Source organism: Macaca mulatta, chromosome 10 (assembly GCF_049350105.2).
Source record: "Macaca mulatta isolate MMU2019108-1 chromosome 10, T2T-MMU8v2.0, whole genome shotgun sequence".
In the NCBI taxonomy this organism is placed as follows: Eukaryota; Metazoa; Chordata; class Mammalia; order Primates; family Cercopithecidae; genus Macaca; species Macaca mulatta.
The window spans coordinates 1,569,340-1,595,818 of NC_133415.1; the positions used below are offsets into that span (position 1 = coordinate 1,569,340).

The 26,479-nt window shown below is 49.9% G+C and overlaps 1 protein-coding gene across 1 annotated transcript in view; it reads right to left on the bottom strand.

Moving 5' to 3' along the window:
* The window catches only part of ZBED4 (zinc finger BED-type containing 4), a 37,842-nt gene extending 13,551 nt beyond the window's left edge, over nucleotides 1-24,291 (bottom strand). The window contains 1 exon segment of the mRNA NM_001261128.1: nucleotides 24,154-24,291. The gene's annotated coding sequence lies outside the window, so the exon portion shown is untranslated.
* Between the last annotated feature and the right edge of the window lie 2,188 nt (nucleotides 24,292-26,479).

Sequence of the window (26,479 nt, forward strand, 5' to 3'; positions counted from 1 at the left end):
CTGGGCGACAGAGCAAGACTCCGTTTCAAAATAAATAAATAAATAAATAATAAAGCTGTGTTTTTAGAGAGACAGGGATTGTCAGACTGAATAAAAAAGCAAGACTTCCTATATGCTGCCTACAAGAAACACGCTTTAAACATAAAGACACATAGCTTAATCCTTCTCTCGTTTAGGAAAAAAAATTGCAGCTCACTGCCAGCGCTCATTTACTTTTACATAAACACACTCTTTGAGGCTGAAGTAAATCTGACTGATTTTCAATGTGAAAATAAAACATAAAAACTGTTCTTGGAATTATTTCTAAACAGAACTAACATCAGAGTCATCTGAATCATCAGAATCATCTATTTTGGAAAAACTGGATTCATCAAAGGAATCTTTGGCCAGCAACTGAGAATGATGTTAACACCATGCGTGGGAACACTGTGTCTTCTGGGATTTGACGCTTTCAGCAACTGAGAATCCCTATATTTTGTAAATGGAAATACCACGACTAAAAACAGAATGCCGTAAATAGAATGAGGTCTTTTGTTTCCAAAGTCGACATACTTGAGCAACGCAGAAGTCATCAGGAAAACGAGAGATTTCGTGGCAAACTTATCTCGGGGTAAACGCTGCAGCTGCAAGCACTCCCAGTGAGTGTTCTCGGGGCAAACAGGAGAAGAGTTTAAAACAAATGGATGGGAAAAGGTACACCACGTTAATACAAACCGAGAGAAAGCTGGAGTGGCGATATTAACACCGGGCAAAGATTCAAGAATAACATACTAAATACAATAAACAACATCACAAAATTACAAGGGGGTCAATTCATTCAGAGCGCATTCTCCCAAAGGGGCATCTACCTGCAAAGAGACCTTCAAAACACATGAAGCAAAGCTGACGGAACTAAAGGGAGACAAGATAAGTCACCATCACAGATGGAAATTTCCACAGAACTATTCAGTAAGTAACTGAACAAGTACATAAAAATCAGTAAAGACACGGAAGATTCAAATCAACACTATTATCCAAGTTAACCTAACGGACGTTTATTGAGCAGACCAACAACAACGGAATACACATTATTTACAAGTGTACACAAAACCTCCACCAAGACAGACTCTTCTCTGGACAATAAAGCAAACCTCAATACATTTAAAAGAACCAAAATCAGAGAACGGTTTCTGACAAGGGAACTGAATAAAAACTCAGCAATAGAATAACATCTGAAAAAACCCAAAATATTTTCAAATAAATAACACATTATGCACAGTATCAAAGAAAAAAAATCACAAAAGTAAAGCAAATTTAATCCCACAGTCAGCAGCAAGAAAAAAATAATAAAGATGTGAAATCAATGAAATTTTAAAAAAAGAAAAAAAATCAATGAAACCAAACTCTGGTTCTTGGGAAAGAGCAATAAAATGGGTAAGCTTCTACAAATATTGATTAGGGAAAAAATGGAGAAGATAGAATTTACCACTACTAGGAATAAGAGAGGGGGTATCATTACAGATCCTACAGGTATAAAAGGATAGTAAGGAAACATATAAAAAATTTTATAAAAATAAATTATGCAACTCAGATGAAATGGACAAGCCGGGCGTGGTGGCTCACGCCTGTAATCCCAGCTCTTTGGGAGGCCGAGGTGGGCAGATCACCTGAGGTCAGGAGTTTGAGACCAGCCTGGCCAACATGGTGAAACCCTGTCTATACTAAAAATACAAAAATTAGCTGGGGTGCACCTGTAATCCCACCTACCTGAAAGGCTGAGGCAGGAGAATCCCTGCAACCTGGGAGGCGGAGGCTGCAGTGAGCCTAGATGGCGCCACTGCACTCCAGCCTGGGTGAGAGAGCAAGACTCTGTCCCAAAACAAAAAAAGAAAAGAAATTCTGCGACTCAGATGAAATGGACAAATTACTTGAAAGACAAAAACCACAGAAACTCAAGAATAAGCTGATTAGCCTTTTATTTACAAATTGAACTTATAGTTGAAAAACCTTCGGCCGGGCACAGTGGCTCAAGCCTGTAATCCCAGCACTTTGGGAGGCCGAGACGGGCGGATCATGAGGTCAGGAGATCGAGACCATCCTGGCTAACCCGGTGAAACCCCGTCTCTACTAAAAAAAAATACAAAAGATGGCCGGGCGTGGTGGCTCAAGCCTGTAATCCCAGCACTTTGGGAGGCCGAGACGGGCGGATCATGAGGTCAGGAGATCGAGACCATCCTGGCTAACACGGTGAAACCCCATCTCTACTAAAAATACAAGAAAATTAGCCGGGCGAGGTGGCGGGCGCCTGTAGTCCCAGCTACTCGGGAGGCTGAGGCAGGAGAATGGCGTGAATCCGGGGGAGCAGAGCTTGCAGTGAGCCGAGATTGCGCCACTGCACTCCAGCCTGGGGCACAGAGCAAGACTCCGCGTCAAAAAAAAAAAAAAAAAAATACAAAAGACTAGCCAGGCGAGGTGGCGGGTGCCTGTAGTCCCAGCTACTCGGGAGGCTCACGCAGGAGAATGGCGTGAACCCGGGAGGCGGAGCTTGCAGTGAGCTGAGATCCGGCCACTGCACTCCAGCCTGGGCGACAGAGCGAGACTCCGTCTCAAAAAAAAAAAAAGAAAAGAAAAGAAAAACCTTCCCACAGAGAAACTTCCAGGCCCAGATGGCTTCAGTGGTGAATTCTACCAAACATTACAGAAAGAAAACATACAAATTCTTCCAGAAAATAAAGGAAGAAACATCTCCCAATTCTTTATATAAGCAGCATTACTGATACCAAAACCAGCAGACATTACAATAAAAGAAACAGCTTGATATCCCCATGAACATAGAAAAAAAATCCTTAACAAAAATGTAACAAATTAAATTAAGCACTGTTTATCAAAGATAATATGTCATGATTTATCACAGGAATAAAAGGTGGGTTTAATAATCAAAAAATTAAAACAGGCCGGGCGCGGTGGCTCACACCTGTAATCCCAGCACTTTGGGAGGCCGAGGCGGGCAGATGTCCTGAGGTCTGGCGTTCAAGACCAGCCTGGCCAACATGGTGAAACCCCATCTCTACTAAAAATACAAAAATGAACTGGGCATGGTGGTGCACGCCTGTTTTCCCAGCAACTCAGGAGGCTGAGGCAGGAGAATCGCTTGAACCTGGGAGGTGGAGGGTGCAGTGAGCTGAGATCCAGCCATTGCCCTCCAGCCTGGCGACAGAGTGAGACTCTATCTCAAAAAAAAAAAAAAAAAAAAAAAAAGGCTGGGCGTGGTGGTTCATGCCTGTAATCCCAGTACTTTGGGAGGCCGAGGCAGCTGGATCACGAGGTCAGGAGATCGAGACCATCCTGGCCAGAATGGTGAAATCCCGTCTCTACTAAAAATACAAAAATTGTGGTGGGCACCTGTAGTCCCAGCTACTTGGGAGGCTGAGGCAGGAGAATCGCTTGAACCTGGGAGGCAGAGGTTACAGTGAGCCGAGATTGCACCACTGTACTCCAGCCTGGGAGACAGAGCAAGACTCCATCTCAGAGGAAAAAAAAAAAAAATTAAAACAATACATTAGCGAAAGGAGGAAAACCATATGGTCATGTCATTCGACATAGAAAAACATTTGCCAACACTTCCACCTCTATTCACAGCAAAAACTCTGAGCAAACCAGGAATAGAAGGAAACGTCTTCAGCCTTATAAGAGGCATCCAGGAAACAGTGCGGCTCCCATCATCCTCATCAGGGAAAGAGTGAGTGCTTCCCCTCAGCATATTCTACCCAGCACTGGATGGGAGCCTGCCCAGGCAGGAGGCGGCTGTCAGAAAATCACAACTGCCTTGATGGGCAGACGACAGGGCCATCGATGTCCTAAAGGTTGTAAGGCCTCCACAAAACAGTACTAGAGCTAAACAGTAAGAGAGTTCAGAGGGTCACAGGACTCAAGCTCATTCTTGCTCTCGGCACGGGCCAACTCCCCCGGGATGTCCTTTCTAATTTCAGGCACCTCTCCTCCCTGGCGGCAGCGCTGCCCCGTTCACCAGCCCTTATTTTCTCATTCCAGGATGACCTTGTCCTCCACGCTCCCTGCTCCAACCTACAAGGTGGGCCGTGCACCTCTGCGGGTCGAAAAGAACCCAGCCTTGGCCAGGCGCGGTGGCTCAAGCCTGTAATCCCAGCACTTTGGGAGGCCGAGACGGGCGGATCACGAGGTCAGGAGTTCGAGACCATCCTGGCTAACACGGTGAAACCCCGTCTCTACTAAAAAATACGAAAAACTAGCCGGGCGAGGTGGCGGGCGCCTGTAGTCCCGGCTACTCGGGAGGCTGAGGCAGGAGAATGGCGTAAAAACCCGGGAGGCGGAGCTTGCAGTGAGCTGAGATCCGGCCACTGCACTCCAGCCTGGGCGACACAGCGAGACTCCGTCTCAAAAAAAAAAAAAAAAAAAAAAGAAAAGAAAAGAACCCAGCCGTTCTCTCTTCAAAACAGACATCTCGTTCTAGGTTGGTCTTGACTCTCTCTGAGCCTTTCTTGGGGCTGCAGGGTGGGGGTGAGGAGGTGGGAAGACCCGAGGCAGCACACCTCCTATCACCGCGCCTGGCTCTACTGCAACCTCCACCTCCCACGTTCAAGCAATTCTGCTGCCTCAGCCTCCCGAGTAGCTGAGACTACAGGTGCACGCCACCATGCCTGGCTAATTTTTGTATTTTTAGTAGAAACGGGGTTTCACCGTGTTAGCCAGGATGGTCTTGATCTCCTGAACTCATGATCCGCCTGCTGCGGCCTCCCAAAGTGCTGGGATTACAGGCGTGAGCCACCACGCCCAGCCAACTATATACTTTTTTTTTTTTGAGATGGAGTCTCGCTCTGTCGCCCAGGCTGGAGTGCAGTGGTGCAATCTTGCCTCACTGCAAGCGCCACCTCCCAGGTTCATGCCATTCTCCTGCCTCAGCTTCCCAAGTAGCTGGGACTACAGGCGCCCGCCACCACACCCAGCTAATTTTTGGTATTTTTAGTAAACATGGGGTTTCACCATGTTAGCCAGGATGGTCCCGATCTCCTGACCTCATGATCCGCCTGCCTTGGCCTCCCAAAGTGCTGATGAATATAAAAGAATTCTAAGCCAGGCACGGTGACTCACGCCTGTAGTCCTAGCACTTTGGGAGGCTGAGGCAGATGGATTATTTGAGCCCAGGAGCTTGAGACCAGCCTCCTGGCCAACATGGTGAAACCCTATCTCTACTAAAAAAAATATATATATATGCGCCAGGCATCGTGGCACACACCTGTAATCCCAGCTGCTTGAGAGGCTGAGGCAGGAGAATTGCTTGGACCCTAGAGGTGGAGGTTGCAGTCAACCAAGCTTGCACCACTGCACTCCAGCCTGGATGACAGAGTGAGACTCCGTCTCAAAAAAAAAAAAAAAAAAAAAAAAAAAAAATCTATCTTTTAAAAATACTTACTGAAATGTAGCTACGTGAATTATGATTTCAGGTATTTGCTTCCAAATAATTGAGTGGATTGTAACAGAAACCAAAATTGACAAGCGGGAGCTAACTAAAGAGCCTCTGCATAGCTGAACCTATCACGGCAAAGGAGACTATGGACAGAATAAACAGAAAACCCACTGAATAAGAGAAGATATCTGCAAACTATGCATCTGACAAAGGTCTGAAATTCACAATCTATAAGAAGCTTAAAAAGAAATAAAATAACCCCATTAAAAAGCGAGCAAAGGACATGAACAGATTCTTCTCAAAAGGAGACATAAAAGTGGCCAACAGACGTGAAAAAAGGCTCGACATCAACAGTCATCAGAGAAGTGCAAATCAAAACCACAACAAGATACCATCTCACACCTGTCACAATGGCTTTCATTTAAAAGAGAAAAAAATAACAGATGCTGGAGAGGCTACAGAGAAAAGGGAAACTCAAGCACTGCTGGCAGGGATGCCCATGAGTTCAGCCACTGCGGAGAGCAGTGTGGAGTTTTCTCGAAGAACTAAGAACAGAGCTACCATCTGACCCAGTGATGCCACTACCAGGTGTGTACCCAAAGAAATAAATCATTCTACAAAAAAACCCCACGTACACATGTAGGTTCATCACGGCACTATTTACAATAGCAAAGACATGGAATCAACCTACGGGCCTGGCAGTGGTGGACTGGATAAGGAAAATGCGGTATATCCATGCCATGGAGTATTATACAGCCACAGAAAAGAACAAAATAACGTCCCTTGCAGCAACATGCATGCAGCTGGCGACCATCGTCCTAAGTGAACGAACACAGAAACAGAAAACCAGATACCACATGTTCTCACCCATCAGTGGGAGCTAAGCACATGGTACACAGGGACATAAAGACGAGAACCACAGGCGCTGGGACTGAGAGTGAGGAGCGAGGGAGCGGGGAGGAGGGGCACGGCTGAAAAACAACCTATTGAGTGCCACGCTCACTATCTGGGTGATAGGATCATTCTTATCCCAAACTCAGCGTCACGCAATACACCATGTCGTGAACCTGCACATGTGCCTGATGAATCTGAAACCAAAGTTGAAATTATTTTTAAAAATAAATTTTTTTAAGAAGGGAGTGGAGGACACAGATGAAATGGGAATGGCTGTGAACTGGTAACTTCTGAAGCTGGGGATGCGTGCACAGGGTTTGTTATGCTACTCCTTCCACATTTCTGTATATCAGATTATTTCCATGAGAGCTATTTTAAGAAAAAAACCAATTAGATACACTGCTTACTTTTCAAGAGAAACAACGTAAACCAGGAAACAAAGGAACGACATCTTCAAAGCTGTGAAAAATGAGAACCAAACCAGAATTCAGTAAGCAGCACAAATATCCCCTGAGGAATAAACAGGAACTAAAAACACCGTCAGATAAACCACACACAGACCGTGTCTCCAAGTGACCCACATTAAAGGCCACACAAGAGTGTTCTCCAGCAGAGATGAAATAATCTGGTCTGGAGGAAGAGCGCTGCCAAAAAGGCCCGATGCAGATAACCGCCACGCGGGTCCGAGGCAGGCAGCCGTGTACTCACTGTTACGGGTGCCTCTGCCTTTCAGCCCTTCCAGTAGAAGCGGTAGAACCCGGAAACACCGACATGCACACATGTATGTGAATCAAACCCACAAGTTCACACTGATGCCGCCAACTCTGCCCTGAGATCACGAGACCGAGCCTCCCTCTTTCCACAACCGTGATTTTTCCTCTTTTCTTTTTTTTTTTTTCTTTTTTGAGACAGTTTCACTCTTGTTGTCCAGGCTGGAGTGCAGGGGTGCGATCTTGGCTCACTCACCCCAACCTCCACCTTCTGGGTTCAAGTGATTCTCCTGCCTCAGCTTCCCGAGTAGCTGGGATTACAGGCATACACCACCACACCTGGGTTTGTTTGTTTGTTTGTTTGTTTTTGTATTTTTAATAGAGACAGGGTTTCTCCATGTCAGTCAGGCTGGTCTCAAACTCCTAACCTCAGGTGATCCGCTCGCCTTGGCCTCCCAAAGTGCTGGGATTACAGGTGTGAGTCACCGCGCCCGGCCTGCATCCGTGACATTTCAGTCCACCTCTGGGAGGCTGGGCTCCCACTCTCCCAGCAGATTTCCTCATTTGCTTAACCCTACAACACGCGCACGAAGTCGCTGCAGAATTAACCCATGCCACCAAGAACACAAGCCTTCTAGCTGGAGATTACAATTCGTTTATAATTTTTATCTTTATACTTGAAGGTTTATCGTGTCCAGGAGTTTCTTGGGTCAGTTTTCTTTTCATTTTTCTTTTTTGTTGGAGGACACAGTCTCGCTCTGGTGCCCAGGCTGGAGTGCAGTGGCACAATCTTGGCTCACTGCAACCTCTGCCTCATGAACTCAAGTAATCCTCCCACCTCAGCCTCCTGAGTAGCTGGGACGACAGGTGTGTGCCACCACCCAGTTAATTTTTTGCATTTTTTGTAGAGATGGGGTTTCACCACGTTGCCCAGAATGGTCTTGAACTCCTCATCTTGGGTGATCCACCTGCCTCGGCCAGCTTTCTTCCTTAAGTGTACTTATTCATTTGAAATATAGTAAGTTCATTTGTTTGCTTGTAACACCACCTGCATTTTATTTTTTAGTTTCTCCAAATTTCTCAATAAAAGGAAAACTAGAACAGTGAAACCACAATCCTCTGATGTTATCAACAACAACAAAGACGGACACGGTATTTCCGTTAACCACCAAATGTAAGTGGAAGGGACAAACCATGAATATGGGTAAGTGGGTCCCTGACTTAATGATGGTTCAACCTATGAATCTGCAACTTTACGATGGTGTGGAAGCTACTGGCATTCAGCACAAACTGTACTTTGAATTCTGAATGTTGATCTTTTCCTAGGCTAGCAACATATGGTGTGACACTCTTACATGAGATATTCAACACTTTATTACAAAACAGGCTTTGTGTCAGGTGATTCTGCCCAAATCTGGGTTGATGTACGTGTTCCAAGCATATTTAAGGGTAGCAACATACGGTGTGACACTCTTGCATGAGATATTCAACACTTTATTACAAAACATGCTTTATGTCAGGTGATTCTGTCCAACTCTGGGCTAATACAAGTGTCAGAGCACATTTAAGGGAGGCTAGACGAAGCTATGATGTTTGGCAGATTAGGTGTGTTCAATGCATTTTCAACTGAGGATATTTTTAATTGATGATGGGTAGATCAGGATGGAAGCCCTCAAAATCAGTATTCCAAGGCCTAGATGGTTCTGTTCAGCTGGAAAAGAAAGATGTCACCAAGCGTGTGATACACCGATAATCCCCAAGTAGCTGACAGTTACCACTGGGCGGCCCACAGAACCAAGCTGCTCAAGTGGGTGACTTTCCGCACATCTGCAAAGCAAAGGAGGGTCAGGGTCCGAGGTCCAATCTGGGGCAAAACAAAACAGCCGACACTTCTTTCCGGGGCAAAAATTCGCACAAAGAGAAGCTGCTGGGCCTACCAGGCCACCCAGAACTAGACAGAAAGTCAGCAAGAACAGAGAAGACTTGAGAACACCGTCAGCCAGCTGACCCAGCAGACCCGGCGGGGCACCGCCCCCACAGCCACCGGCACACACGCTTCTTCAGGGGCCCGGGGAATGTCCCCCAGTACAGACCACATGCCGGCCCGTAACGTACGCATTGGGCATTTCAAAAGGACTGAAACTATACAAGTCCTCTAAACACAATGGAGTTAAATTATAAAGCAAAAGAAAGAAATCTGGGAAGTAAGCAATTATTTGGAAATGAAATACAATTCTAAATAACTCATGGGTGAAAAAGAAACTGTGAGGGAAGGCCGGGCGCGGTGGCTCAAGCCTGTAATCCCAGCACTTTGGGAGGCCGAGACGGGCGGATCACGAGGTCAGGAGATCGAGACCATCCTGGCTAACATGGTGAAACCCCGTCTCTACTAAAAATACAAAAAAACTAGCCGGGCGAGGTGGCGGGCGCCTGTAGTCCCAGCTACTCGGGAGGCTGAGGCAGGAGAATGGCGCAAACCCGGGAGGCGGAGCTTGCAGTGAGCTGAGATCCGGCCACTGCACCCCAGCCTGGGCAACAGAGCGAGACTCCGTCTCAAAAAAAAAAAAAAAAAAAAAAAAGAAACTGTGAGGGAAACTGGAAAATATTTTCAACTGAATGACAATAAAAATACAACCCACCAAATGTATGAGATGCAGCTAAAGTGGTGGTTGGCAAGAAACTGAAAGCTCTACATACCTGTTAGAAAAGATGACCTCCAGTCAATAAAGTACTCACCTAAAACAAAACACTAGAAAAAACCAGCAACCCAAACTGATGCAAGCCAAGGAACACAGGTGACCTCCTGCAGGCACAAGAGGTAAGAACGTGCATTTGCCCTGAGAGCAGCATTCGGCAGCAGGCCAGCATCTTCATTTAGCCCAGTGAGACCCAGCTCAGATTTCAGACTCCTAATGTCCGTTTGTGTGAAGCTACTTGGTTTGTGGTAATTTGTTAAAGCAGCACTAGAAAACTAATATAATAGGCAGCAGAAAAGAATTCTGTCAAATCTTACAGAAGGGTATGAGAAAAATAAAGAGCAGAAAAACATCACTGCAGATAATGAAATATGCTCACAGAAAAATGTGACCTCAAATTAAATGAAAACAGTAACCTCCTATTACAAAGACACTAAAGAAATTAAGAGGCCGGGCGAGGTGGCTCAAGCCTGTAATCCCAGCACTTTGGGAGGCCGAGGCGGGTGGATCACGAGGTCAGGAGATCGAGACTATCCTGGCTAACATGGTGAAACCCCGTCTCTACTAAAAATACAAAAAACTAGCTGGGCGTGGTGGCGGGCGCCTGTAGTCTCAGCTACTTGGGAGGCTGAGGCGGGAGAATGGCGTGAACCCGGGAGGCGGAGCTTGCAGTGAGCCGAGATCACGCCACTGCACTCCAGCCTGGGAGACACAGCGAGACTCTGTCTCAAAAAAAAAAAAAGAAATTAAGAAAATGATATAAAGAAACAACATAAATCAAGATAGAAAAATTCTGATGTGAGATTATAGGTCCCACAAAAACATTAAAAATAAAAGTAAAATATGACTTCAAGAATGAAGACCTAAAAAAGAAGAAACATGAGAACAAACTCCACAGATGACAACCTAAGACAAATGAAGGCGAATCACAATTTTTTTAATGAAACAGAAATGAGGGGATTAAAAAAGACTCAAGAGAAACGGACCAATTTAAAAGACGGGTAAAGAAGATCCAACATATGTACAATCAGAACAGCCACCCCAGAAACAGGAGGGGATAGGGCCAGAGAACAGAATACTAAACACTTAAAAACCTTTCCTGAATTAGAAATTGTCAAGCCACACAGTGAAAGGGACTGAGAAAATCCATCCTCAACTAATAACACTAATATATTTTCTAACAAAATTACTAGACTTAAAAGAAATCCTTTGGGCTCTCGGGCAAAGTACAAAGTCACTTGGAAAGAAAAAACTGTCATGATTTTGACAGCAATGCTTTATTCTAGAAGACCATAGAATAACATATTTAAGATATTTAAGGGGCCAGGCGCCATGGCTCATGCCTGTAATCCCAGCACTTTGGGAGGCTGAGGCAGGCAGATCACAAGGTCAGGAGATCAAGACTATCCTGGCTAACACAGTGAAACCCCGTCTCTACCAAAAAATACAAAAAATTAGCCAGGCGTGGTGGTGGGCGCCTGTAGTCCCAGCTACTTGGGAGACTGAGGAAGGAGAATGGCATAAACCCGGCAGGTGCAGCTTGCAATGAGCCAAGATCACATGACTGTACTCCAGCCTGGGCAACAGAGTGAAACTCCATCTCAAAAAAAAAAAAAAGATATTCAAGAAAAAAGTGAACTAGCCAGGCACAGTGGCCCACGCCTATAATCCCAGCATTGGGAGGTAGAGGCAAGAAGGCTGCTTGAAGCTGGGAGTTTGAGACCAGCCTAGGCAATACAGTGAGACCTACAGCTCTACAAAAATTTAAGAACAACAACAAAAAAAAAGGGCGGGGTGCGTGGAAGAAAATGTGAATCAAGGATTTTATACGAAGCCAAACTGACCTTCGAGCACAATGAATGCAGAAAAAAAGATTTCAAGATGCAGGAAGCCGGGAAATCTTGTTCCATGAGTCCCCCCTGAGAAATCTACTGGAGAGCAAACCTCAACCAAAGACAACAGGAACACGAGGACCCAGTGTGAGAATTTATTTTTATTTTTGGAGACAGAGTCTCGCTCAGTTGCCCAGGCTGGAATGAGTGGCACGATCTCTGCTCACTGCAGCCTCCACCTCCCAGGTTCAGATTCTCCTGCCTCAGCCTCCTGAGTAGCTGGGACTACAGGCGCCTGCCACCACGCCTATATTTTAATAGACGAGTTTTTTGGTTTTTTTTTTTTGTATTTTAATAGAGACGGGGTTTCACCACATTGGCCAGGCTGGTCTCCAACTCCTGAGCTCGGGTGATCCACTCGCCTTGGTCCTTGGTCTCCCCCCGTGCTGGGATTAGAAGTGTGAGCCACCACGCCCAGCCCCAGTGTGAGCATTTAACACACAGTCACGCGCTGCACAGCAACGCCTCAATCAGCAAAGAGCAGCACACCCCACGGTGGCTACGCAAGGTAAGAACACCGTCTGTTTACTGTGCCTTTTCTGTTTGGACACACAAATACTTACCATGGTGTTACAAATGCCTACAGGGTTCAGTGCAGTAACTGCTGTGCAGATTTGCAGCCTCGGAGTGACAGGCTATACTATCTGGGTTTGTGCACGTACGTGCACTCTATGAGGTTCACACAACACAACGTCGCTGAGTAACACATTCCTCAGATCACATCCCTGCCCTTAGTGAGACCGGGGCTGCCGTCGCTTGCAGAGCTAGGACTGAACAAGGGTTTGGGGGGAGAAACACAGCACCATAGCTGGACTCCGCGGTTTCTGACTTCACGGGGGCTTTGCTGGGATAGAACCCCACGGTCAGTCAAGGAGCATCTGAACTTAATGATGGTTTGACTCGCAATTTTTCAGCTCCACGACGGTTTAATCAGGGTTTTTTTTTTTTTTTGAGACAGGGTCTCACTCTGACACGCAGGCTGGAGTGCAGCACACAATCTCAGCTCACTGTAGCCTCAATCTCCTGGGCCCAAGCGATCCTCCTGCCTCAGTCTCCTGAATAGTTGGAACTATACCTGAGTGTCACCACGCCTGGCTAATATTTTTAAACATTTTTTGTAGACAGGGGGTCTCACTCTGTTGCCGAGGCTGGTCTCAAACTCCCAGGCTCATGTGATCCTCCCACCTCAACCTCCCAAAGTGCTGGGACTATAGGCGTGAGCCACCATGCCCAGGCTCCAGTCAGGTATTAAGTGCATTTTCGACTTTGATGGGTTTATCAGACGTGGCCGTGTCCTGAGCTGCGGGGCATCGTAGCACGTAATGGCTGCACGCTCTGCAGCTGAGACAGTGCATAACTACACCGAATGGGAAGACTGGCCGGGTGCGGTGGCTCAAGCCTGTAATCCCAGCACTTTGGGAGGCCGAGGCGGGCGGATCACACGGTCAGGAGATCAAGACCACAGTGAAACCCCGTCTCTACTAAAAATACAAAAAATTAGCCAGGCGCGGAGGCGGGTGCCTGTAGTCCCAGCTACTCTGGAGGCTGGGGCAGGAGAACGGCGTGAACCCAAGGGGGCGGAGCTTGCAGTGAGCCGAGGTTGCGCCACTGCACTCCAGCCTGGGTGACAGAGCAAGACTCCATCTCAAAAAAATAAAAAAAGAATGGGAAGACTGAGGCAAAAACCATCTTCACTGTTTTCGGTAAGGATATAGGTGGTAGTTGTACTGCCATTGTTGAGACTGTGATGTTTGTAGCAAGAGATAAGACAGATGAGACATGATGCAATATTCCAATTCTCTCATCTCCACTGTCCTTGAGACCAAGACTCTCAGTGGAAAAAGAGGATGGAGACATAAGACTAAAGCACGGCCAAGCGAACGCCCTGCTGTCAGAAAGCAGCCCACACACTCCAGCAGAGGCCTAGAACCAGCGGCCAATCCAACAGCAGTAAGCACCTGTCACACTGTCACATGCAGACCGTGGTTTTGAAACATCACTTCCAAGCCATTAAAAGAAACCAAAGCTGAAGAAATGGCTTATTTTGGGTCTGGAGCAGGAAAACTACAAGACAAGCGTAGAACACACCAGACAGCCAGAAACCTCAGAGTTCAGGGATGATGTCAAAAGGATCCAGGAGCCAGCTTGTAAAGGCTCCCAGTGTCCAGAGGACAGAATTTAACACCCCAAATATGTTTAAATTCATTAGTTCATCAATATCAACATCAAATCCCTAACTGGTCACCTCTGGAGGCTGATAGGAAAATGATTAATCATTGTGAAAACTGATGAATTTAAAAAAAGAATCAGGCATTTATCTTCAGTTTTCTCCATGAACTATAACACCAGGGAGTATGGATAAGAAAAGGTTTCTCTTTAGTAGTTCATCTACTACATAAAGAAGCAATAACTCAGCCAGAACATCACACTTTTTTTTTTTTTCTTTTGAGACGGAGTCTTGGTCTGTCCCCAGACTGGAGTGCAGTGGCGCGATCTCAGCTTACTGCAACCTCCGCCTCCCGGGTTCAAGCGATTCTCCTGCCTCAGACTCCCAAGTAGCTGGGATTACAGGCACCCACCACCACGCCCAGCTAATTTTTGTGTTTTTAGTAGAGGCGTGGTTTCACCATGTTGGCCAGGATGGTCTCAATCTCTTGACCTCGTGATCTGCCCGCCTCAGCCTCCCAAAGTGTTGGGATTACAGGCATAAGCCACCACACCCGGCCTACAAAAAATTGTTTAAAACTTAGCTGGGGATGGTGATGTGCGCCTGCGGTCCCAGTTATCAGGGAGGCTGAGGTGGGAAAACCACCTGAGCCCTGGAGTGCCACTGCACCGAATTCTGGGCCACGAAGCGAGACCCTGACTCAAAACCAACCACAATCTACAGGAAACCAAAGGATAGAGGAACACACTGGGCTTCTCCAGAAGAATGCAGCAAAATCTAGTCCAACCACCAAGTTACCTCCGAAAATACTTCCACAGGAGGTGGGGTGGATAATGTAACCTGTAGATTCAGACTGAAAGGTCAGCTGGGCGTGGACACCTGTAATCCCAGCATTTTGGGAGGTCAAGGCGGGTGGATTACCTGAGGTCAGGAGTTCGAGACCAGCCTGGCAGCAGGTGAAACCCCATCTCTACTAAAACCACAAAAATTAGCCAGGTATGGTGGTGGCACCTGTAATCCCAGCTACGCAGGAGACTGAGGCAGGAGAACTGCTTGACCCCGAGAGGCAGGGGTTCCACTGAGCCAAGATTGCAACACTGCACTCCAGACTGGGCAACAGAGTGAGACTCAGTCTAAAAAAAAAAGGAAAAACTTAACTAATATTTAGAGGTACTCAATTCAGTCAAAACAACAAAGAATAAGGAAGTAGCTGCTGTAACAGTAAGATCGAGGCAGCCTCTGCTGGGAGGGAGGGGCTGGGGCGATACGCACAGGGGCTCTGGAAGCTGGCAAGCACCTCTTGACCCAAGCATCAGTTACAACTGTGTTCATCTCATCATATTACGCTGGACGTTGATTTTATTCCATTTCTGTTTCTGTATCTGTGCCACACTTTAAAATAAAAAAGGTTTAAAAACACACTTATAAAGCTATACCAGGCTGGGTGCAGTGACTCACGCCCGTAGTCCCAGCTACCTGGAGGCCACGGTGAGAGGATCGCTTGAGCACAGGAGCTCAAGTCCAGTCCCAGCAAAAAAGCAAGGCCTCCGCTGTACAAAAAATAAAGAAGAGAAACCACCTTCCAAGTGACTTTGCAGCAGAAACATCCGGGCCGCTGCATACAGGTCCCACGCACAGGGCCAACCGCCCTCAGGGACTTACTAACAAAATGAGCCACGTGCATTCAATGATCTCAAGCGCTCCATGCTACATCCAATTTAGTAAAGCACATTTTCTTCATTTTTCACATTCAGATTGAAGCAAATTAAATGAAAACCAGTTCAAGATACCCCTTCTCACCCTATCATCCTGGCAAAAATCCAAATGCTTAGTAGCGCCCTCTGTGGGTCAGGCCGTCTCCCCCAGTGCTGACGGGGCGCAGGCCTGTGCGGGGGAATCTGGCGTCTCCCCCAGTGCTGTGCGGGAGAATCTGGCAGCACTCACCAAAATTACACGTATCCTCCTACCCAGCAACCGCACGCTAGGAACAGACCTGAAGACAGCCCTCACCAGACACAATGCAACACACGGCAACGTCTGTCACAGCAGCATCCGACGGCAAAGGATCAGAGTCCGTCAACAGGACCCACACATTCATACATGTGCTCAGCAGAAAAACCAGACACGCAGGGGCCAGCCACGGCGGCTCACGCCTGTAATCCCAGCACTTTGGGAGGCCAAGGCAGGTAAATCTTTTGAGCTCAAGAGTTCAAGACCAGCCTGGGCAACATAGTGAGACCCCATCTCTACAAAAAATTTGAAAAAATCAGCCAGCATGGTGGCATGTGCCTGTAGTCCCAGCTACTCGGGAGGGTGCGGTGGGAAAATCACTTGAGGCCGGAGGTCAAGGCTGTGGGGAGCCAAGATCAGGCCACTGCACGCCAGCCTGGGCAACAGAGCCAGACGGTGTCTCAAAACAAACAGGTTAGGTGCAAGTGGCTCACACCTGTAATCCCAGCACTTTGGGAGGCTGAGGCTGGCAGATCATTTGCGGCCAAGAGCTCGACGCCAGCCTGGCCAACATGGTGAAACCCCATCTCTACTAAAAATATAAACATCAGCCAGGCGTGGCGGCGGGTGCCTGTAGTCCCAGCTACTCAGGAGGCTGAGGCAGGAGAATCGCTTGAATCCAGTGCGAGACTCCATCTCAAAACAAACAAGAAAAACCAGACACACACAGTGTCAACAGCCCATGGTAACTTTTGTGAAAGACAGGTGGGGAAATGAGTTGTGGGTGCGTTTTGCTTATTTTTACAGGACGTAGCAGAAGTAAAAAGGGTTGCCTAGGCCGGGCACGGTGGCTCATGCCTGTTATCCCAGCACTTTGGGAGGCCGAGGCAGGTGGAACGTCTGAGCTCGAGTTCGAGACCAGCCTGGGCGAACGGTGAAACCCCATCTCTACTAAAGTACAAAAAATTAGCTGGGCGTGGTGGTGTGTGCCTGTAGTGCCAGCTACTCGGGAGGCTGAGGCAGGAGAATTGTTTGAACCCGGAAGGCCAAGGTTGCAGTGAGCCGAGACTGAGCCACTGCACTCCAGCCTGGGCAACACAGCAAGACTTTGTCTCTAAAAACAAAAAAAGGCCGGGCGCGGTGGCTCAAGCCTGTAATCCCAGCACTTTGGGAGGCCGAGGCGGGTGGATCACGAGGTCAGGAGATCGAGACTATCCTGGCTAACATGGTGAAACCCCGTCTCTACTAAAAATACAAAAAACTAGCCGGGCGAGGTGGCGGGCACCTGTAGTCTCAGCTACTTGGGAGGCTGAGGCGGGAGAATGGCGTGAACCCGGGAGGCGGAGCTTGCAGTGAGCCGAGATCACGCCACTGCACTCCAGCCTGGGAGACACAGCGAGACTCCGTCTCAAAAAAAAAAAAAAAAAAAAAAAAGTTGCTTACAAGAGTGGTGGGGATAGGAAAGGTAGCTTTTATGCAGCTCTGACCTTTGTAACAGGTAATTATTTTGTACATAAAATTTTTTAACAATCTTAAATCTAAAAATGATCTGAAACAAATGGGCAACATAACCAGAGAAAAGAATATTTGTCTTATTTCTTTCTTGGGAAAAATAAATAAAATAAAAAATAGAACAAGAGTATTTGTCAAGGAACTTTAAAACACAGCACTTTATTCATCCAAAGTGGAAGATAACTAAGGACAAAAAGAACTCAACAAAAAACCTACAAACTTAACGAAGCAGTTTTCTTCGTAGTAGTAGTATTGTAATTCCACAACCTATTTTATGTACATTTTAGCAAAAAACAAGTAATTATACAAATGGTATTAAGATTTTTCAGAATATATAATTTAAGATTCAAAGAAATTATGTAAAACTATATATATATATATATATATATATATATTTTTTTTTTTTTTTTGAGACAGGGTGTCACTCTGTCACCCCGGCTGCAGTGCAGTGACATGATTGCGGCTTCACACAGCCTCAACCTCCCAGGCTCAAGTGATTCTCCCACCTCAGCCTCCTGAGCAGCTGGAACTACAGGCACATTGTCATCTTGCCCAGCTGATTTCTGTATGTTTTTGTGAAGATGGGGTTTTGCCATGTTGCCCAGACTGGTCTGGAACTCCTGAGCTCAAGTGGTCTCCCCACTTCAGTCTCCTGAAGTGCTGGAATTACAGGTGTGAGCCACCACACCCAGCAAAACTACCTCCCAAAGTGCTGGGATTACAGGTGTGAGCCACCACACCCAGCAAAACTACACAATTTTAATGAAAATTAATTGTAATTGTAATTCATATTGAGAATACCAGAATGAACTCACAACATTTTAAATATGTATTTTCTAGCTGTGTCCATGAAGAGGGCATTAAGCAATAACAAACACAGTGACCACGTCTACGGCCCGGACGTTGATGTCCAGATGCCTTTCTGCACGAAAAGAAGCCCAGACACTCCGGAGAAGCAGCTGACGCAGGCCAGGGAAAGCCGTCACCGTGGGCCTGGGACGCTGGGCCAGAAAGGATGCACTCCCAGGACCATGTGCTGAGTGAAAAGGACACAGGGGCCAGCCTGGAAGGCGCTCCCAACTGGTCACATTTATAGCCATTTGAGCATCACAAAACAAAAGGCTTTACTAGATTATGACATGTGAATAAATAAATAAAAGTCCACTAGTCCACCTTGATACTCAAAGACGACAAAGGAAAAGTAAAAACATTTGCCCCCACGGAGGTGTCTACTAGACCACCTTCCGCTAAACATTGGTAATAAAGGGAAAGAACTCAGCATTTTCTAAGAGGCAGCAAAGAAGGAAAACATAGATAAAGATAAAGAAAAAAAGGAACAACAGCATACGAAAGTCAAGGTGTTGCTGCCCACGGGTTCTGGGGAGACCAGCAAACAGTATGTGGAAGTCTGATGGGGGGAGGGCGTCCACACACCCTGAGATACCCCCTCATCTAACTTGCCAACTGCGGGGGGCGGGCACACAATTTAAAGGGCCAGCGAGCAAAGATGCATCCGTCCTCATGGGACAGCCTCCGCCCACAGTGCAGCACACAGCATTACCTGCGCCCCAAACATGCCCCCTGCATCAAATCAAGTCTCCCATTGCCAGATCACAGGGGGTGCTCCGGGGGCTCCACACGAAGACAGACATCACAGTCACTGTGACGTGTGGCCCTGCACTCGATTCTGGTTGCGAAAAACAGCTAGTAAGGACGCTGGGGGACAACTGGGGAAGTCGGACCATGGACTGGCTACTGGATGATGCCAAGGGACACAGTTTCGTAGATGCCATCGATCGCGACTGTCGTTAGACAGGAGAATGTCCTTTTCCCTTTCTCAGGAGAAAGAACACTTAGAGAAGTGTCCTGATATCTCCAATTTCCTTCCAGACAGTCCAGCAAGTGCCAGGTGGCAGTGGGTGGCAGTCACAGTAGCTCCAGCTGGGGGCAAGGGACACAGGAGTGCCAATTCCGTAAGTTAGAAACTTTACAATAACCTTCAAACAACGGAAGTATATTCGTTTTCAGCTCAGAGCACACGCGCTCTCAACAGGCTGTCGAGTACACCGAGGGAGTCAAAGAGCTACGTATCAGACTCCGGGCCTGGTTCAGACGGGCATATGGCAGTTCCTCCTCCTGAGGACATAAATTACCATCCGGGCTACACCTGAGAGTAGCCTTCACCTATTCTGAGGGTGCACAGCAGCATCACTGCCACAGATTCCAGCAGGAGCCACGGGCTCACAACAGCTGCTCACACAGAAGCCAACATCCAGGTCTGGGCTAAACTGAGAAGGGGGCTAGGTGCAGTGGCTCATGCCTGTAATCCCAGCACTCTGAGAGGCCAAGGCGGGTGGGTCACCTAAGGTCAGGAGTTTGAGACCAGCCTGGCCAACATGGTGACACTACTAAAAATCCAAACACTGGCTGAGCGCGGTGGCTCACGCCTGTAGTCCTGGCACTTTGAGAGGCCGAGGTGGGCAGGCCAACATGGTAAAACCCCGTCTCTACTAAAAATACAAAAAAAAAAAAAAATTAACCAGGCATGGTGGCACATGCCTGTAATCCCAGGAGACTGAGGCAGAACTGCTTTAACCTAGGAGGCAGAGGTTGCAGGGAGCTGAGATTGCGCCATTGCACTCCAGCCTGGGTGACAGAGCAAGATTCCATCTCAAAACACAAACAAACAAAAATCAGCTGAGTGTGTGCGGTGGCTGGCGCCTGTAATTCCAGCTACTCGGGGGGCTGAGGCAGGAGAATCACTTGAACCCAGGAGGCAGAGGCTGCAGTGAGCCGAGACTGCACCACTGCACTCCAGCCTGGGCGACAGAGTGAGAAGAAATAAACAAACAAACAGAGAAGGGGAACCCAAAGCTAAAGGTCAAAGACAGTGGCAAGCGGTCTGACTCCAGAAGTCCGGAGTCAGAGCTGCTCTGTCAGACGTGCTCAGGAACCCAGGCGAGGCCGTCTTGGAAACAGGGCACCTTCCAAAGCAAGCCAGCAACACACTAAGGTCAGCCGGTCTGAGTTCTGTCCCTGAAATGCTCTGGGTCACACGACAGGGTCATGTGGATTGTTCTGCTGGTAGTTTTGTGGGTCCCCTGTATTTAACACCAGCACCCTCGCCGTGTACCCGTACCATGGGGGTCCGGGCAGTCCCACTAGTGACAGGCCTGACATCGCAACTGTGGCTGAACACTGCTTGGGAGCCTCTCACTTACAGGATGTGGAGCGTGGCTTCTGTGACGGAGTAACCAGAGCTCTCCCAAATGCACATGCTCCCGACCCTGCTCTCTGCAGCAAACACGTAGAGCAGACACCACCAGGTGGGCCTCGATGACGGGCAGCTTTGGAGGAACTCAGCCCCTCAGGGTTTGTCTGTGGAGGTGGCGAGGTGGGTGGTGAGGCAGGAAGGGCTGGGGGCCAGGTCCTCCTGACCCTTATCAGGGAGGGGGCTGCATCAGTCACAGCCCCACCCCCAGGGCCAGGCCAGCATCAGCTGTTTCTATTGCACACAGACTTTGCTGGGAAAGACCTGGGCCATGGCTGCTGAAAAGGCTTCATGAGAGGTGGGAAGCTGGCCGGGATTCCAGCGCGGCCTTCACCTAGAATGAGGGATGGGAAGCTGGTCGGGATTCCAGCGCGGCCTTCACCTAGAATGAGGGATGGGAAGCTGGTCGGGATTCCAGCGCCGCCTTCACCTAGAATGAGAGGAGGGAAGCTGGCCGGGATTCCAGCGCGGCCCTCACAGAATGAGGAATGGGAAGCTGGCCGGGATTCCAGCGCGGCCTTCACAGAATGAGGAATGGGAAGCTGGCCGGCATTCCAGCGCAGCCTTCACAGAATGAGGGATGGGAAGCTGGCCGGGATTCCAGCGCGGCCTTCACCTCGAATGAGGGATGGGAAGCTGGCCGGGATTCCAGCGCGGCCTTCACCTCGAATGAGGGATGGGAAGCTGGCCGGGATTCCAGCGCGGGTCATTTAGACTGCATGTCCCCTGAATCCCCAAACAACCTGGGGGAGCTGGGAGGTGGCTTCAGCAGCAGGCCCGTGGGCCAGGCAGGAGGCGCGCACTGGGATGCTGCAAGGCTGCCTCTGCACCTCATGGATGATGCTTTCCTGGGGCTTCTGCCATCGCCCCCAGACCCTTCAGGGCTGGACTCTAACCTCCTCTCCCCATGAGGTCTCCGGAGCACACTTTCCCGAGAAACCAGGATTACCCCTGCTCTCACCTGCCGGTGTTTCTCCTTGAAGCACCTACTGAGCCTTTTTCTCTGGTTTATGCTGCTCCTCACCACCACCATGTTCCCTGAGGCCAGGGCCTTCTTTTAAAACCACATGGCCCCAGCAGGCAGAGAGGCAAGCACCTCTGTCTCTCCTGCTCCCCTCCGCCTCAGAAACGGCAAAGAGCTTATTTTATTCCCAACGATACCTCCCAGAATTTGAACTACCAAAAGCACATATCCAATGATTAGCAAGGAAGCGATCTGAGGTACTGCAGAAGGAGGACAAACCTAGATGCTGAAAAGTGGGGAGCAGGAGAAGGGCCTGGAAGGCTGGGATACAGAGAGGGCCGAACCCCCAAAAGGGGCTGAAGCCACAGAGCAGCTGGTATCCACAGACACTGAAACGGAAAGACAAAACCAAAACGCTAAGGGGTGTCACGAGCTAAACCCACACTGACTTTCTTACACAGCCAAATGTAAATAAGAGGGATTCCTACAGGTACATTCTCAGGTCCTGAGTTTTAAACAGTGAAGGAAACAACGTTGGTAAGGAAGGGTCAGCTTGGCCTCTACCCCAGGGCTGGGCAGAGCCACACCCAGCAGTTTCACCTGCTCCCTCCTCTCAAAAGACAACCACCACACCAAAGAGAACCAGACCAGAAGCTAAAGCCAGGCAAAAAAAAAATGCAAAACAAAGCGAAGGGCGGCACTGACCATGGTCACTTACTGCCCGTCATGCCCCCAGCGTTCCACTCCCCAGGGATCCTCACCAGGAATCTGAGACACACACACACCTTTCACTAAAAAAGCTGCTTCTCAGCTCCTTTGCACACACAGAAGTCAGTCCGCTCCCCTAGTCATTTTCTTAGTCTTTCTCCAAGGTGTTATGGGCATACTTTGCACAGCTGAGTCACTCACTGTGTGGGGGGGAGGGGGGAGGAGGCGACCTTAAAGAGCAGCAGTTTTACACCCGAAACATCGACCACCTTATTCAGGAATTAACTGGATGAGGGTGTGTTGGGGGAGACTGTAACCACCTGTCAAGTGGACCAAAAGTCTTAGGTTTCTTTCCATATAGATTAACTGTGTCCTCACCTCAAAAACTGGGCCCCGTGAAGCTTTGTCAAGATTCACAGAATCTCTCTTAACCTGTGCTAGATCTTTTCTTGAAAAAAAGCCAGTCATGACAAGCAGATATAATCCGTTTAAGGACTACGGGAAGTGTGCATCCTTGTATGGACGTCCCATTGGAAACCCTATGGAATCGAACTCCTGTAAACTTTCCTCTTGCAAGATAACTTTGGTTTTGTTTTTTGTTGTTTTTGAGATGGAGTCTCGCTCTGTCCCCCAGGCTGGAGTGCGGTGGCGCGATCTTGGCTCACTGCAAGCTCCTCCTTCCGGGTCACGCCATTCTCCTGCCTCAGCCTCCCAAGTAGCTGGGACTACAGGCGCCCGACACCACGCCTGGCTAATTTTTTGTATTTTTAGGAGAGACGGGGGTTTCACCGTGTTAGCCAGGATGGTCTCGATCTCCTGACCTCGTGATCCGCCCGCCTCAGCCTCCCAAAGTGCTGGGATTACAGGCGTGAGCCACCGCACCCGGCCAAGATAACTTTGTTTAGTAACTGAAATTAATTGATAATCAAAATGTGGCTTATTCATGGCAGTTAAAAAAAAATCCCAACCAAATCCTTCCTAGTCTCAATTTTGTCACCATGACATACACAGAAAAAAATAAAAAATATTTCTATGTAAAAAGTCGCAGGGTGCCCTTGCTTTACCAAACTGGCCTCATTATAAGGTCTGAATGGATTTCTAAAAACTATGCACATAATCTGATCAGGGCTAACTTCAAAACAAATAACTTCCCTTTTGACCAACACCAGAACAACAGAAGCTTCTGACGGCTCAGCTTGGCCGGGACGTTTCCACAGCGGTGCCCGGGTCTGCCAGGGCCACCCGGAATACGAAGGCGCAGAAGGGAGCCCGAGGGGCTGCGATTCTCTTAGCAATGAAGACCGTGTGGGTCACACAACGGGACAAAAGAAGAAACAAAACTGACTGCGAGCTCATTTGGGTGTAGGAAAACCACTGCAGTCGAAAAACATTTGAAATTATGGTTCGCAAGGCAAGTTATGTTTTTATTCATTCAATGTGAACGGTCATCCCCAGAACCACGTACAATAACCTGCCTCGGGGCGCGTCGCAAGGACCCATCTGGGCTGAGACATGAAGCAGGGCCCGGGTGGCCCTTCCTGGAGGTGGAACGGGAATGACACATCCAGAGAAGTCCCAGGGACCGGGCTCGCGGGGCAACTCGACGTGGCCGGCACAGCGCGCTCCCGGCGGACCCGGGCGGCGCCCCGAGCCCCGTCCCGTCCGCCCCGTCCGCCCGGAAGCAGCGGCGCGGGCACGTGGGCCAGGCCGGGCGCCGACCCCGGGCACTCGGCCGCTCAGTCGGCGCCGCCCCCGCGCCAGCTGTCAGGGCCGGGGTCCGCGCGGGGGCGGGTCCGGGGCGGCGCCAGGCGGGGACCCCGAGGCCACGGAGCCGCGCCCCCGCCCGCCTGGCCCCGGCCCCGGCCCGGCGCGGCGCAGACAATGGCGCGGCCCGGCCCGGCCCCGGCGCGGTCCGCGGGGGACGGGGCTCGCGGCGGGCGGCGGGGCGGCGGCGCCCGCGCACTCACCTCGGCCCGGCCTCTGGGGCGGCTCCCGGCCGGCTGCGGACGACGGCGGCGCGGGCGGACGCTCCATTCATTACCGCGGCTTTGTCTGCCCCCGCGCCCCTCCCGCGGCCCCGCCGCCCGCCGCCCGCGACGCCGCCGGACGCTGCGCCCCTCCCAGGGCCCCGCGCGGCGCGGGGCGGGGCTGGCCGGGGGCGGGGCCGACTTGGGGGCGGGGTCTACGCGCGCAGGCGCAATGTCCGCGTACCCGCCCCGCCTCGTCCCTGGCCGGGTGGGAGGACGAAGCGGCTGGGGGCACTGCCGCTGGGGCGGGGCCGGGCGGAAGACGCAGACACAGTGCGCGCTGCGGCTCCGCCTCGGGGTCTGGGTGGGCAAACTACGCAGGCGCAGTGCGAGCTCTGGCGCGGGGGGGCGACGGGCAGGGCCCAGGCGCCTTGGCGGGGCGGGGTGCGGCCGCCGCGGTTTGTTCCCGTGGCTTGGCCGTTGGCGGCGGCTCGGCGCGCACTCAACGGCCCACCGCGGGTTTCCGGGATGGCCGGCAACGCGGGTCCCGGTCCCGCCCCGAATCCCCTTACCTGGCGCGGAGGCCGCTCAGTGCGGTGCGGTTGGGCCCCGTGGGCTGAGACCTAAGCCCTTGAGCCTAAGGCGATCGGGCTCCCGGCGCGGCCCCCCGGGGGCGGGATTAACGCCTAAGCCCCGAGCCGGGTCGGCGGGAGGAGGGCGGCCCTCTGGGCGGGCGCGGGACCGGGACTGGCGGTGCGGAGCGCGCGGGACTCGTCCGCTCTCAGGGTCTGAAGAAAATGTGTACTTTTAATGTGTTATTTCCTAACACAAATGTCTGAGCCGACCAAATAAACTCTGCAGGCTGAATGTGGCCCCGAGGTCCTCCGTTGGTGACACGGCTTTCGGCGTTTTCTCGGCCTGAGTGTGAGAGTGAGACGAGCCCGCGTGGCGGTCACCGGCTAGAGCGGGAGCGTGGAGTTAGCCCGGCCGCCTCTGCCCGGAGCCTGCCCCTGCCCGGGATGTCCCCCTTCACCCACACGCCGACTGTTCCAAAGTCCATGTCCAGCCTGCAGCCGGGTTCTGTATGGTGCCTGAGCTAAGAATGCTTTTCTCGTTTTTAAGAAGTTGGGGGAGAATTAAAACAGTATTTCAGGATATATGAAAAGTATATGAAATTCAAATATCGGCCGGGCACAGTGGCTTACGCCTGTCATCCCAGCACTTTGGGAGGCCGATGCGGGTGTATCACCTGAGATCAGGAGTTCGAGACCAGCCTGGCCAACATGGAGAAACCCTGTCTCTACTGAAAATTAAAAAAATAATAATAATTAGCCAGACGTGGTGGTGGGCGCCTGTAATCGCAGATACTCGGGAGGCTGAGGCAGAAGAATTACTTGAACCCAGGAGGCAGAGGTTGCAGTGAGCCGAGATTGCGCCATTGCACTCCAGTCTGGGTGACAGCCAGACTCCGTCTCAAAAAAATAAAATAAAATAAAATGTCAGCTTCCTAAGGAGTTCAATTGGAACACCGCCATGCCTGTTCATATAGTTAAAAGGTAAACTGCTTTTACCTTCCACCATAGCTGAGGAACTGAGACAGGGCACTGACACCCAAAAGGGGCTCCCTGTTTCTTTTTGTTTTTGTTTTTGTTTTTGTTTTTTTGAGACGGAGTCTTGCTCTGCCGCCCAGGTTGGAGTACAGTGGCCGGATCTCAGCTCACTGCAAGCTCCGCCTCCCAGGTTTATGCCATTCTCCTGCCTCAGTCTCCCGAGTAGCTGGGACTACAGGCGCCCGCCACCTCGCCCGGCTAGTTTTTTGTATTTTTAGTAGAGACGGGGTTTCACCGTGTTAGCCAGGATGGTCTCGATCTCCTGACCTCGTGATCCGCCCGTCTCGGCCTCCCAAAGTGCTGGGATTACAGGCTTGAGCCACCGCGCCCGGCCTTCTTTTTGTTTTTTTTTTTTTTACTTTTTCTTTCTTTTTTTTTTTTTTTCTGAGACGGAGTCTTGCTCTGTCCCCAGGTTGGAGTGCAATGGGGCAATCTTGGCTCACTGCAACCTCCGCCTCCCGGGTTCAAGCGATTGTCCTGCCTCAGCCTCCCGAGTAGCTGGGACTACAGGCGTGCACCACCACGCCCAACTAATTTGTGTATTTTTAGTAGAGATGGAGCTTCACCATGTTGGCCAGGATGGTCTCCATCTCCTGACCTCGTGATCCGCTTGCCTCGGCCTCCCCCAAAGCGCTGGGATTACAGGCGTGAGCCACTGTGCCTGGCCCGGGGATCATCCCTGTTTCATTCAGAGTGGAGGCCAGTGTTCTCAGGCC